The sequence below is a fragment of the Natator depressus genome, chromosome 3 (genome assembly GCF_965152275.1).
Source record: "Natator depressus isolate rNatDep1 chromosome 3, rNatDep2.hap1, whole genome shotgun sequence".
Taxonomy (NCBI): Eukaryota; Metazoa; Chordata; order Testudines; family Cheloniidae; genus Natator; species Natator depressus.
This window is the reverse complement of record NC_134236.1, coordinates 178,931,717-178,943,806: the sequence shown is the minus strand read 5'-3', so window position 1 is coordinate 178,943,806 and position 12,090 is coordinate 178,931,717. Positions and strand designations below refer to the sequence as shown.

General features: G+C 39.3%; 1 protein-coding gene across 1 annotated transcript in view; it reads right to left on the bottom strand.

Annotated features, from left to right (window-relative positions):
* ASB3 (ankyrin repeat and SOCS box containing 3) overlaps positions 1-12,090 on the bottom strand; it is a 126,797-nt gene that overhangs the window by 114,034 nt on the left and 673 nt on the right. The window contains 1 exon segment of the mRNA XM_074949404.1: positions 11,553-11,626. The gene's annotated coding sequence lies outside the window, so the exon portion shown is untranslated.

Sequence of the window (12,090 nt, the reverse complement as noted above, 5' to 3'; positions counted from 1 at the left end):
AATCAACTTTGGCCCTTTATTTTTTGAGGGAAATTTTAATTTTTTGGTGATTTCAGGTTTAAGTTGTTCTAAAAAAAATAGTTATCTTTAAACTACCTTTAGGACCAAGTCCTGCACTCAGACAAAATTCCCATTGATTGAAGTGGTAGTTCTCTCTGAGTCAAGACTCCAGGATTAAGTCCTTAATACAGCTAAAAGATAAATGTTTTAAGTAGCTACTCTACATGTACAGTAAGTACATGGCAAAACATTTATCGTATAAAGGTTCAACTCCATTAGAACTAAGCTATTCCATTGAATCAATAGTTTTACTTTTGGTATATCAGTTTGTCATTAGACACAATGGGCAAACAGTTGTGTTATCAAAGAAATTACTCTTTCCCTTGATGCATTAGGTTATTCATGGTGTCAAACCCTTAGAAACAAAAATACGGTACATTTGACACAAATAAGCCATACCGTATCAGTGCCTCATTTCTTTTATTTTAAAATTACTGTAAACAAAAATAAACCTAAACTGTTAAAGTAACTGAGGATATGACTTGAATCCACAATATAGCAAGAATGTTCTGAAACTCCCATCTTTAATAACTGTTTGCCTTCACATGCCTATATAAATCCCACTTAAAAAATCAAGAAGATTTTTCCAGCTTTTGAGGGCAGAATTTGGCCTAACTGGCCTAACTATTGCAATACAAAGGCATAAGGAGTTTCTGTCCCAACTATGAATTTTCTTGCTTCTCAGAGTTTAAGTTATTTTCTTTAATCCCTTAAAGCATATTTTTGTATTTTAATATATAAAAGGTCCTCTTTGAAATGTAATGTAGTACCACATCATACAGCAAGAGTATTTATATATGTTCAGTAATCACATGAAAACCGGTCTTATTTCCCATCAGTAATAGCACAAACATTACGTGATTTATGTTTGTACACACAGGTAGTCTTTTCCTCTTTTCTGTCAGTTTTATATTTGTAGCTGGGCAAAAAAAAAAAAAAAAAGTCAAGTCATCAAAATGACTGACTGATATAATTTATATTTTACCACCTATAGAAAACAAATTGTAAACTGAATGTTACAAAATAACATTCAAGTCAGGCACCTACGTAAATAGGCTGCAGTACATAAAATGCATTCAAAACAGTTGATTTAAAACATGAAACAAAGAGCTTTTGCATTTAAGACCAGGATTGTAATTTTTGTCACCATATTTCTGGCATCTATCAAAGGAATGTAGATCTAGGAAGCACAAGTCTACCTGTTAAATTTTCAAAAGCTATTAACAAGAGGAGAACAAAGTAGAGGTTAATGCTTTAATTCTACAATATTATTAGTACATAAGATATCAAACTTGATGGACCAGTCTAATCAGATGACCAGGGGATTTGCCCTCATATCATATATATTGGGGACCTATTCTCCCATTAATACTTCAGTTCTTTGCTAACTTATGAGAAATAGATCCTGTTGGTTTCAAAAGGTCTTTATTCTCCGCTATGTTACACTGATGCAAGACTGATGTAACAGAGCAGAAAATCAGGCCCAGTAAATTCCGCTGGACAGTAAGGCTAAATATAGGGTCAGAATATTCAGACTTCAGTAGCTAAATGTTAGCCACCTAAATAAAGTGACCAAATTTTAAAAGGTGATAAGAACAGGCATCTCCACTAACACCAATGGGAGGCTCTGAAAAATCCAGTCACTTATGGTGCCTGAATATGGATTTAGGATTTTAGGCATCAAAGTTTGAAAATGTTTGCCTACATCAATATATCAAGATCCTTTAAAAAAAAATTATTCCCTTTGACATGGAGAATAAATACTCACTAAATGTTAATTGTATAGTTTAATGTTCCAGAAATGTTATGTATGGCACCCTTTAAGGAGTATGTAAACACTGCAAAGGGATACTGATTGTTGTTTTCAAAAAGACCAGCATTTCCTTTCCTGTGCATGCCTGGGCTTTGAATACACAGTTGTAAATTTAAAGCGTACATCAGATGGAGTTGTAAAATCTATGTATTTTCATTAATTTCTCTCTCTTCTGTCAAAGACTTATTTTTGTTTGTCATGAGATGGTGGGGAAGGTGTATAAACCCCTTTATCACTTCAAGAACTCCCTAATCACATCAATGATGATACTCTTAAATATTATGCTTATTTAAGCACTAGTGTCGGGGCATTGGGATTCTGTATGGCTCTAAGTTTGGTAATTTAATTTTATTCATATCAAAACACTGTTGGTTCAATCTCTTTTCCAGATTCATAATAGTTGCAATAATACCTGTAATGATACATTCCATTTTGTGCATATAACTTCAGTACAATAAAATGCATCGCGTATTTAATTGTGTTGGAGAGAGAGATTTTCAGAAATTTTACTTTCGTATTTAAGAACAGACTCCATCATGAAGGACATTTTCAAAATACCTGAATATTATGACAATAAATGCCTTGGTTATAATACTTACTTCCTTTTGTAAAGCATTTTGAGATCTACTGATAGAAAGAAAGAGCCATATAAGAGCATTATTATGTTCACAGAAAACAGTCAGATTAGCAATGTCAACATACCAGTTAAAGCACTGGAGTTAAAGCTCTCTTTTCCCTTTGATGCATGGGAGTTAGATACAATAAATTTAGGGAAGAAGACACACTCAGTACTGTACCTCATGATTGCTCTCAAAACAAGGTCCATTACATGGAGCTGAATATGCCATCAGATCAGTTCTTTACCACAAGCCATTTTATATAGATCTTCTGTACATTATGTGCTTGATATTTTTTCCTTTTGGTTGGTGTTGTGTCTAATTTTTGTGACAAAGTTAGAGATTCGACTCCTATCCTAAATATGTTTGCATTAAAAAAACCCACTAAATCTACCTCTAAACTTCTTTCCAAAACAATGACTGAGGAGACAGCATAAAGGTCTAAGTGTTAGATTTTGACTCCCTGGCACCACAGGTTCAAATCCCAAAATGGTCACCTAAACCCTTCATCCCTGTGAAACTGATGAAACCAATACTGTGCAGTTTGTGTAGAACAGTCTTATCTGATGTGCATGCTCCTTTTGTAAGAGGAGCTTGCCCTGTTATTGGTCAAGACCATCCCCTAGTGTTGTACTTGCGGATCTCTAAAATAAAAGGTGCTATATAAATGTAAGTTATTTTGTAAAAATTTAGATGAGCACAGGAACTGCAATGACAACAGAACTCACTTTTCTTTGTGTTGCAAAGTGAAGTAAAGTTAGAAGGCAACGTGTTATGCAACGGTAAGCCTTTTCTATGCCTGAAATCCTTTAACATGATCACTTAATATGCTCCACTGGATATAAAGACAGTTATTAAAATGTATAAATTACAGAACTAGATGACTCTGCAATCTAAATCTTTAACCGGAAACTGCAATATTGTATTTTTTCCATCTTATCAGACTCTTACTAACTTAACAGAGGTGCCTCACATCTACCTTTACTGTTGTCTACTGTAAACCAGAACATTTTTACAAGTAAATTGGAGCAATTTGCCCTGCTTGTTATGAGAAAAATATGAAAAAGCAGAAAAGATCTGTAGTTATGAGATTCTTTATACTTCACTAATAACAAATTCATTTTCTTGATTTCTTCTTTCAACTTTTTCCCTGGCTCACATTTCCTGCAGATGAACAGGAAACAAAGCAGATAAAAGCTAGGTGAGCACATAACTGCAGAGACAGTGAAGTCATTAGGTTTCAGCGTAGTAGCCATGTTAGTCTGTATCAGCAAAAACAACAAGGAGTCCTTGTGGCACCTTAGAGACTAACAAATTTATTTGGGCATAATCTTAGAGATTAACATTTAGCATAAGCTTATACCCAAATAAATTTGTTAGTCGCTAAGGTGCCACAAGGACTCCTCGTTGTTTTTGCTGAAGTCATTAGGTTCCTCCATTTACTCAAGATCATATTGCCTTCCACACACAAGTACAACACACACACACCCCTTGAGGATAGTAGGAATTATTTATATGAACCATTATTATGACTATCTGTATTATCAGAGCATCTAGGAGCCTAAGTCAGCGAAAGCAGAATAAAAGAGACAGTAGATGACTACTACAAGGAAACAGTTTGATACCTAGTGGTCTCAAAACACCAGTGGCCTAAGCATTGCCAAGTTTTTTGTAGGCATCATGGCAAAGAGTTTAAGGATGGGTTTGAAGGAGAACAATGAAGTGGCCTAGCAAATGTTTGTAGGGCGTTCATCCCACACGAGGGGCAGCACAGGAGAAAACATGAAGATGCTTCTTTGAAAACTTAAGTGGGCAATGGAGGCTGTCATCATGGGCAATTGTAAGCAGGAGTCAAGTTCTTAATACTAAATGAGAGGGGACAGGTAGGCTGTGAAGGGCCTGGAATGCAAAGACAAATTTTGATGCAATAGAGAATAGTGAACCAGTGGAGAGATGCAAAAAGAGAGGTGATGTAGTCCAAGTGAGAGTGCAGAAGCATTCTGAACGGATGCGAGCGGGGCAAGATTGCATTTGTCAAGGCCAGAGAAAAGTAAGTAGCAGTAATTGAGGTGCAAGATGATGGGAGCCCAGACAAGAATTTCAGCTGCATGGATGGACAGGAAAGGCCATATCTTAGAGATGTTATGCAGAAAGAATCTGCAAGACTTGGACATCGGCTGGGTGTGAGGACCTAGAGAGAAGTCCCAGTCGAAGAGAACACCCAGGTGACAAGCCTGAGTGACAGGCGGGATGGTGGTGTTGTCCAAGAAGGGCTTGCGGGGGGGGGGGGGGGAATGGATTAAGAGCTCTGTTTTAGCCACATGGAGCTCGAGCTAACAGCTACGCATCCAAAGCAGATATAGAGAGACAGGCTGAGACTTTAGCTGGGACAGAAGCTGACAAGTCTGGAGCAGGCAGGTAGATCTGTAAGTACTCTATAGTAGTTGAATTTGTGTTTTCGGATGAGGTTAACAAACAAACAAACAAGATGTGGGGGGAGAAGAGATGGGGACCAAGGACAGGGCTATGTGGCAAGATGAGGAGGAATCGCCCAAAGAACATAATGAAGGAGCAATCAAAGTGGCCCTTAAAATTCTTTACACACACACACACACACACAAAACTAGACCTTCAGTTGTCATTTAAGCGTAAGGGTATTATGAAAGAGACAATTACTAAAGTTGGGAAGATCAAACTTTTTAAGGGCAAGAATGAAGAAAATCTGGAAAGCAGCAGTGGTTTATTAATTAAGGGGGGGAGAGAAAGTTTTTATAACGACTTCAGTGCCCACGTACCCTTTCCTCAACTCTTCCCATATTCTCGTTTTTATTCCCTGTATTTTCTCTTATTTTAAGTGTATATAAAGGCTCTTACTAGCTAACTAGTAGTAGCAGCTAACAATCTGGAGAAGGTCTGTTTTAGGCAGGGTTGACTAACAGTCTAGTTTGTCCATGCAGAAGAATGTAGTGTTCAGTATTCTTTAAGCACCCATAAAAATGCAGAAACTGAGAACAAATGAAATTAGCATACTCTAACACATTTTTCTCATTAGAAGCATAGAACTATGCGCTCTGAGAGTTGAGAGATGTAGCACTGGAACCAGTAGAACTGTTGGCATAAATCTTAAAAGGTGGCACTCCCACTATCAGTCCTACAGATGTACACTTCAAATCTAAACAAAGTAGGTTGCTTTCCTTTGCAAATGTATTACATATTGAAAAAGTTAATCTGAAATATGAAAGGATGAATGGTACTTTTCTGAACTTTACTTAAAATAGCTTGAACAATTTCCTGTCTTTGTGTAGTAAAGAACCCCTTAGGTCAATATTACCTAGCTTTAAAAGCTAGAGCATCACAGCCCTAAATAGTCACGACATGCTGTCCTCCAGTACCAATAGCTGATAACACTGTCATTCAGTACAACATCACGTCATCAGTTTAATGAAATCAGATCTGCATCCCCTCGAATTCCATCCATCCTTTCTTAACTTCTGGTGAAAAACTGACATAGCCAGTGTCTGGGTCTCATAAAGCAAGAGGCAGAGAAATTAAATGCAGCAGCTCCCCCCCCAGGACCATTTGCCTAGTGCTTTCGTTTTGTCTGATAATGTAGGTGTATGCTCGCATGACTGGGCATTCCACTCACAGTGCTGCAGGGTCCCAGATATGTGAACAGAACAGTGAGCCACTTGTAGGATCCTGCAACTCCAGAGCCACAAGCTAGGATTGTCACAGCTTTAACAGTAACAGGTTGTGTTACTCAAATATCTTAGCTCCTGAAATTGTGACACAGTAATTATGATTTCCTGACTTACTTTTAAACTGTTCATAAATCCCGATCATCCAAAACAGAACAAAATATGTATTTCTGTAATGTAAGTGACTGTAGATGAGTGACAGGGCCAAAATTTCAAAACAGAAGTCCTCATGAAAAAATGTACACACAATTATGCCTACAAATGTGGGTATACAATTAGAGCAAGGAATTTGAATACCCTATTGTTGGAAAGGAAGCATGCGCATGCATTTTTGTCTGCAGACTTCAGGTCTTTTTAGAAATGTAGCCCTTAAACAGTCACTGTAAATGTTTTTTAATACGTTTTTCAAAATTCACTTTGAAAAATTTCCCAGTCATTCTAAATTCCCATTTATGAAAGATACAACTTTACTGCATCTTTCTTTCCCTCAAGAGAAGTGAGTGCTACAAAACAATTATATTTCTTAATTTAAGGACTCTAGCTGACTTCCTTTCTCATCTTCCTTTATTGTCAGATATTCTATTTGGTTAACCTGTTTATGTGCATCTTCCATCTGAACACTGACCCTTCCTAATTTTGAGGTTCTTAATGCTGTTTCCCTTTCAGTTTAACTCTCACTAAGTTCAAGCTGAGTTAGTCTCTCTCGAAGACTACGTGCTCATCTACTCACAAAAGCTGCATAGCTCTAACTACATGGATGTAGCTAAAGTGTGTGAAGTGAACGCAGTTATATTGAGATAAATGTGCTTATACCATTACTCCTTATTTTCATATGGGAAGGAAAAAAAGCTATACTGATATAAGGCACCTTTATATCAGTTTAACTGAGTCCATACTAGGATTTGTACCAATATAACTATTTTGGTAAAAATTCACACCTGTATCTGAAATATTTATACTAGTATAACTTTCAAGTTTAGACCAGACCTGACTGCTAATGAGGTATAAAATGTTACCATTAACATGGGGAAACATTTTGCACTTATTTTGCACTGGTGTAAATGACTGTGCAGGGCAATGATGAACAAGACACTAGTCAGATCATAAGAGGCAATATACACAGTATTTTTATTTTGTTTCTATAGTTACAATGCACAAATACAAAATTCTCTTTTTAAAAACAAAGAACTCTTGCTAGAATATACCAAGAAAAAATTTAACATCAGCAACACCTCCTGTAATAAATTGTCAGAGCTGCATGGGATCACTCTCTAAGCAAGAAATAAGAATCCCGAATGCTGACCGAATTGGAAGAGATTTTACATTACAATAAGTCAGGTAAGGGACTAAAAACTTTAGGCTGGGGATGTGCAAGAGTCCAGTCTATGGACCTGTGAATTTCAGGCCAGCATAGCTGTGAGAATCAGATAGGAACGTTACTGCATTCTCCCTCAGGTATTCCCAGGGACGTGCACAAAACAATGTTATATTCTCAGAGAAAATTTGGGCCTTGGCTGCATTTACAGCTGCTGCTGTTGTTCTACAAGAGAGATGGAATATAAAGTGGGAGGGCTTTGGGTGGAAATCATAGCCCTCAGACCAGCTTGTCATTGCCCTGGGTTGGGAAGAATCCTTATCATATACCCTTGGTGATGATTTAGGAAAAACCCATGCCTGGATAGCTCAGTGAATTGGCTGTATTGACAGGTCCTTTCAACACTATATCAAAAGTCTGTAATAAGATTTGTAATAAGTACAAGTTTCCACATGACAGTTGTTTGGTGCATTACACAAATCAGATTTATCATGTTTCCAGTGGACAGCTATCCACATAGCTAAAAATTAACCTCATAATGCCTATCATTGCTGGCCAGTTCTGCACACAGGCTAAAAATCAAAAAGAAATGGAAATTGAACTTTTCACTATTTACAGTGGTCTTAGAACAGAGCTGAGGAACATAATCAAGGCTGCATAAGGAAAAACACTCATTGCTCGTGATCTATCTGTTCTGTGGTTAGGGGACTTTGGTTTCCAGTATTGGCAGGCTGGCACCTTTTAGAAGAGAGGTATGCACTTTTTAAATATTTAACTTTTAGCAAGCAAGAAAGGGTTCATAATGTTAGAGGTCCTGAGGCCTCCTTCCTGTATGATTTTTCTGTTTTTCTACCCTCATTCTTAACTACTACTAGGCAGCTTTTCCATGAAAATACCTTTAAGGGTTTACCGCCTCTTGCTTATTCCTCACCTAAGGTCATGATCCTCTACATATGACATTAATCACCTTCACAGCAACTGGCTGTGATGTGTTTCATTCAGTGGGCTGTTTTCCTCTTTCCCCGTCTCTATAGGCATTCCCCGAGGCTCTGTCCTTGGCCACCTCCTCTTCTACAAGCATAGCTTTGACTATCATCTTATGCAAGTGACTCACCAGACTACCTCTCTATCCCATCTTCCTCTATTCACCCTAGCATTTCATCTTGATATCTCATCATTCATATACAGTCCAACAGCGAAAACTCAACATAGCCAAAACAGCCACCTTCCACCATCCCTTCTTCCCCTCCTTTAAACACTGTGGAAATCATCATCTTCGTTCTAGTTGTTCATGACCATAATCTGCACAATACCTTTGCCTCAACTCTCTCTCTAGACCCACACATTCAGGCCATATCTAAATCTTGCTGCTTCTTTCTATATAGCATCTCTAAGATCTGGCCTTTCCCCTCTCTCCGCACAGCTAAAACTCCGATTCAAATCTTCGTCATTTTGCAACCAGACTACTATAACCTCTTCCATTTGGGGCTGACTCCCCTCAAACTTGCTCCCGTCAAGTCCATTCAAAATCTGCTGCTAAGATCATCTTCCTGGCTCCTCAACCTGACATCAACCCCTCTTTAGATGCTTCCCCTTCACTTCCACATCAAACACAGGCTTCTTTTCTGTACTTTTAAGGCCTTTCACAACCTAGGGCTTGCCTACACTAAAAAGTACACCAGTATAGTTAAAGCAGTACAATCCCCTTAGTGTGGATGCAGTTATATCACTAAAAAGTTGCTAGAGCAGGGGTGGGAAAACTACGGCCCAGGAGCCACATCTGGCCCTTCAGATGTTTTAATCTGGCCCTTGAGCTCCCACCAGGGAGCAGGGTCGCGAGCTTGCCCCACTCCACATGTGCCGTGGCTCCTGGAAGCAGTGGCATGTCCCCGCTCGAGCTCCTATGCGTAGGGGCAGCCAGGGAGCTCCTCATGCTACCCTTGCCCCAAGCACCACCCCCACCAGTTGGAGGGGGTACATGCTGCTGCTTCCGGGAGTTGCTTGAGGTAAGTGCCGCCCAGATCCTGCACCCCTGACCCCCTCCCGTTCTCCGAACCCCTCAGTCCCAGCCCAGAGCACTCTCCTGCACTCCCAACTCCAGCCCCACCCCAGAGCCTGCACCCCCAGCTGGAACCCTCACCCCCTCCTGCACTCCAACCCCCAATTTCGTGAGCATTCATGGATCGCCATACAATTTCCATAACCAGATGTGGCCCTCAGGCCAAAAAGTTTGCCCACCCCTGTGCTAGAGAGATAAAGAAAGAGTATGCACACATGCTATTCCTGTATGGGAAAGGAATAAAATATACCAGTATAAATCACCTTTATAATAGCATAATTACATCTACACTAGAGTTTTTTCAGGTATAGATATTTCCGTAAAAAAGTCACACCCCTAATCAAAATAATTATATTGTAAATCTTAAGTGCAGACCAGGGCTTCGTCCTACCTTACCTAGTTGTTCTAACAACTTATTGAAAAAATCTACATCTGACTTTGCTCCAGTGTTCCCAGTCTTGAATAGGAAAAGCTGACTGGTTGGTGGAGAACACCTTTGTACTTTCTCCCATGCCACTCCTTATGCAGGGGAAGAGTATATTATAAGCCATAAAGCTTATATCCTCCTTAAGGCTCATCACTGCCATGACTCCTTCCAGACATATGATGAGATCTTACTCTCTTCCCCTTCTTTCCTTTTCTTACTTCCTTATTCTTCCAACTTCTTCACTCCTGTCATTCCTCATCCTACCTCTATCTCCAATTAAAGCTATTTTTAGAAAGTGTATCTAACAAAACTCTGCCAATTCTTCATCACATTCATTTATTTGCATGTTATATCCCTATCACTTACGCTCCACTTGTTCTGTATCTTTTAAACTATAAGACCTCTAGGGCAAGGATTCTCTCTTATCTAGTGTCTAGGACAACAGGGCCCCTATCCTGAGTGGAGCCTCTGGGTGATATCATAATATTTAGTACTAACAACAGTGTAATAGAAAATGAAGATATAGATTAATTCTCAGTGTCAAACCAGCAGAGACAGGACAGAATGCTAAAGCAAGGCCCTCAGTGGAAGTGCCTGAAATTCTGCTTGCAACATCAGATACATTACCGAATAGTATTGAAGACCAGAGTCTACCTAAAGAGAGAACATAAGACACCTTCCTTCTTCTCGCCCTCCCAGCCTAACTATATTAACGTCATTAAAAAGCAACTTGCAATGTGGGTGGGTGGCTGGCTGGCTGGGTGGAGTGGGGGGGGGGGGGGGGGAGGAGTGAAAAGGAGTAATCAACAATGCAGACAGGCTTCCGTCTCCATCACTGTTCAATGGCAGGTATGAAATGACCAGTACAATACATGCTATGGTGTTGCATCAAATAGGAAGTACTGAAAAAGTTTGTATATCTTATGCCAGAAAGTGTGCAATTCATTAGAAGCATGCCAGGTACTCCTTAACATGTTTATTTGGGGTGTTGGGTGCATGCCAATAAATATTTCAATTCTAATTTTTTAAAGAAATGTATTTTTACTACACAAATCTGTAAAACATGACATGATAAAATCTATTTAATTAAAACAGCACAGGTCTCAGAAAATATCTTTTATACTTTTAGATGTAAACAATAAGGTAAGCTTAACAAATATTTACCATATAACAGCCAAATACTCAACAGAACACACTTCTCCCCTGCAGAACAATATAATTTAATACTTTACTAGGTATTTATATAGCCCCCATCACAATAGCATCATGCTACATCACGCCGATGTAAACCAGAAGTAACACAATTGATATTCTGATCACACATCAGCTTTACATTCATGTAACACTCTGGATAAGGCCCACTGTCTGGTCATTAACCACGGTTACTAACATTATGAGTAAACATTCTTACTGAGGTAGCAGCTAGGGGACAAAGGCAGAGCCCACTCTGCTTTAGAGTATTCTAATAAAAGAAGGGTTCCACCAAGAGTCCATTTTTCAGCACAGGGCTTAAAAACAACCTCTGTTATCCCTTTGGCTGCTTAAGTAAAACAGAGTACCTACCTGTTTTGACACTTATTTAGTCTTCATTAGTTAACATATGACACTTCCACAGCCAGAGAGTCCCTGGGGATTACCTGTAACAATGGGCAGCAAAAAGCAATCTATGTTATTTTATTTTACTCCATTTGCTTAACATAAGGCTTCTATGAAGAGCTAAAAATCGCCAGCAAGCACAAAGAAAGTTTCCACTCCCCACCCACCCCCAGCCACATACCTGGAAACAAACTCTGGAACCAATCCAGTGAGGTGCTAGGACCCCTGGACAAGTGAGCTATAGCTCAGGAAAGCTCATGCTCAAATAAATTGGTTAGTCTCTAAGGTGCCACAAGTCCTCCTTTTCTTTTTGCGAATACAGACTAACACGGCTTTTACTCTGAAAACTGACTTCAGTGGAGATGAGGACACGCAGCTTCTTCCAGGCTAAGGACCAACTCTCGCTACCTGTGCGTGCCAGAGAAGTTACACTTGCAACCCGTCCAATGGGCGGCCCGCTGACAGACCGACTAGAGACAGTCTGTCCGCACCCTGGTGCCAGCCC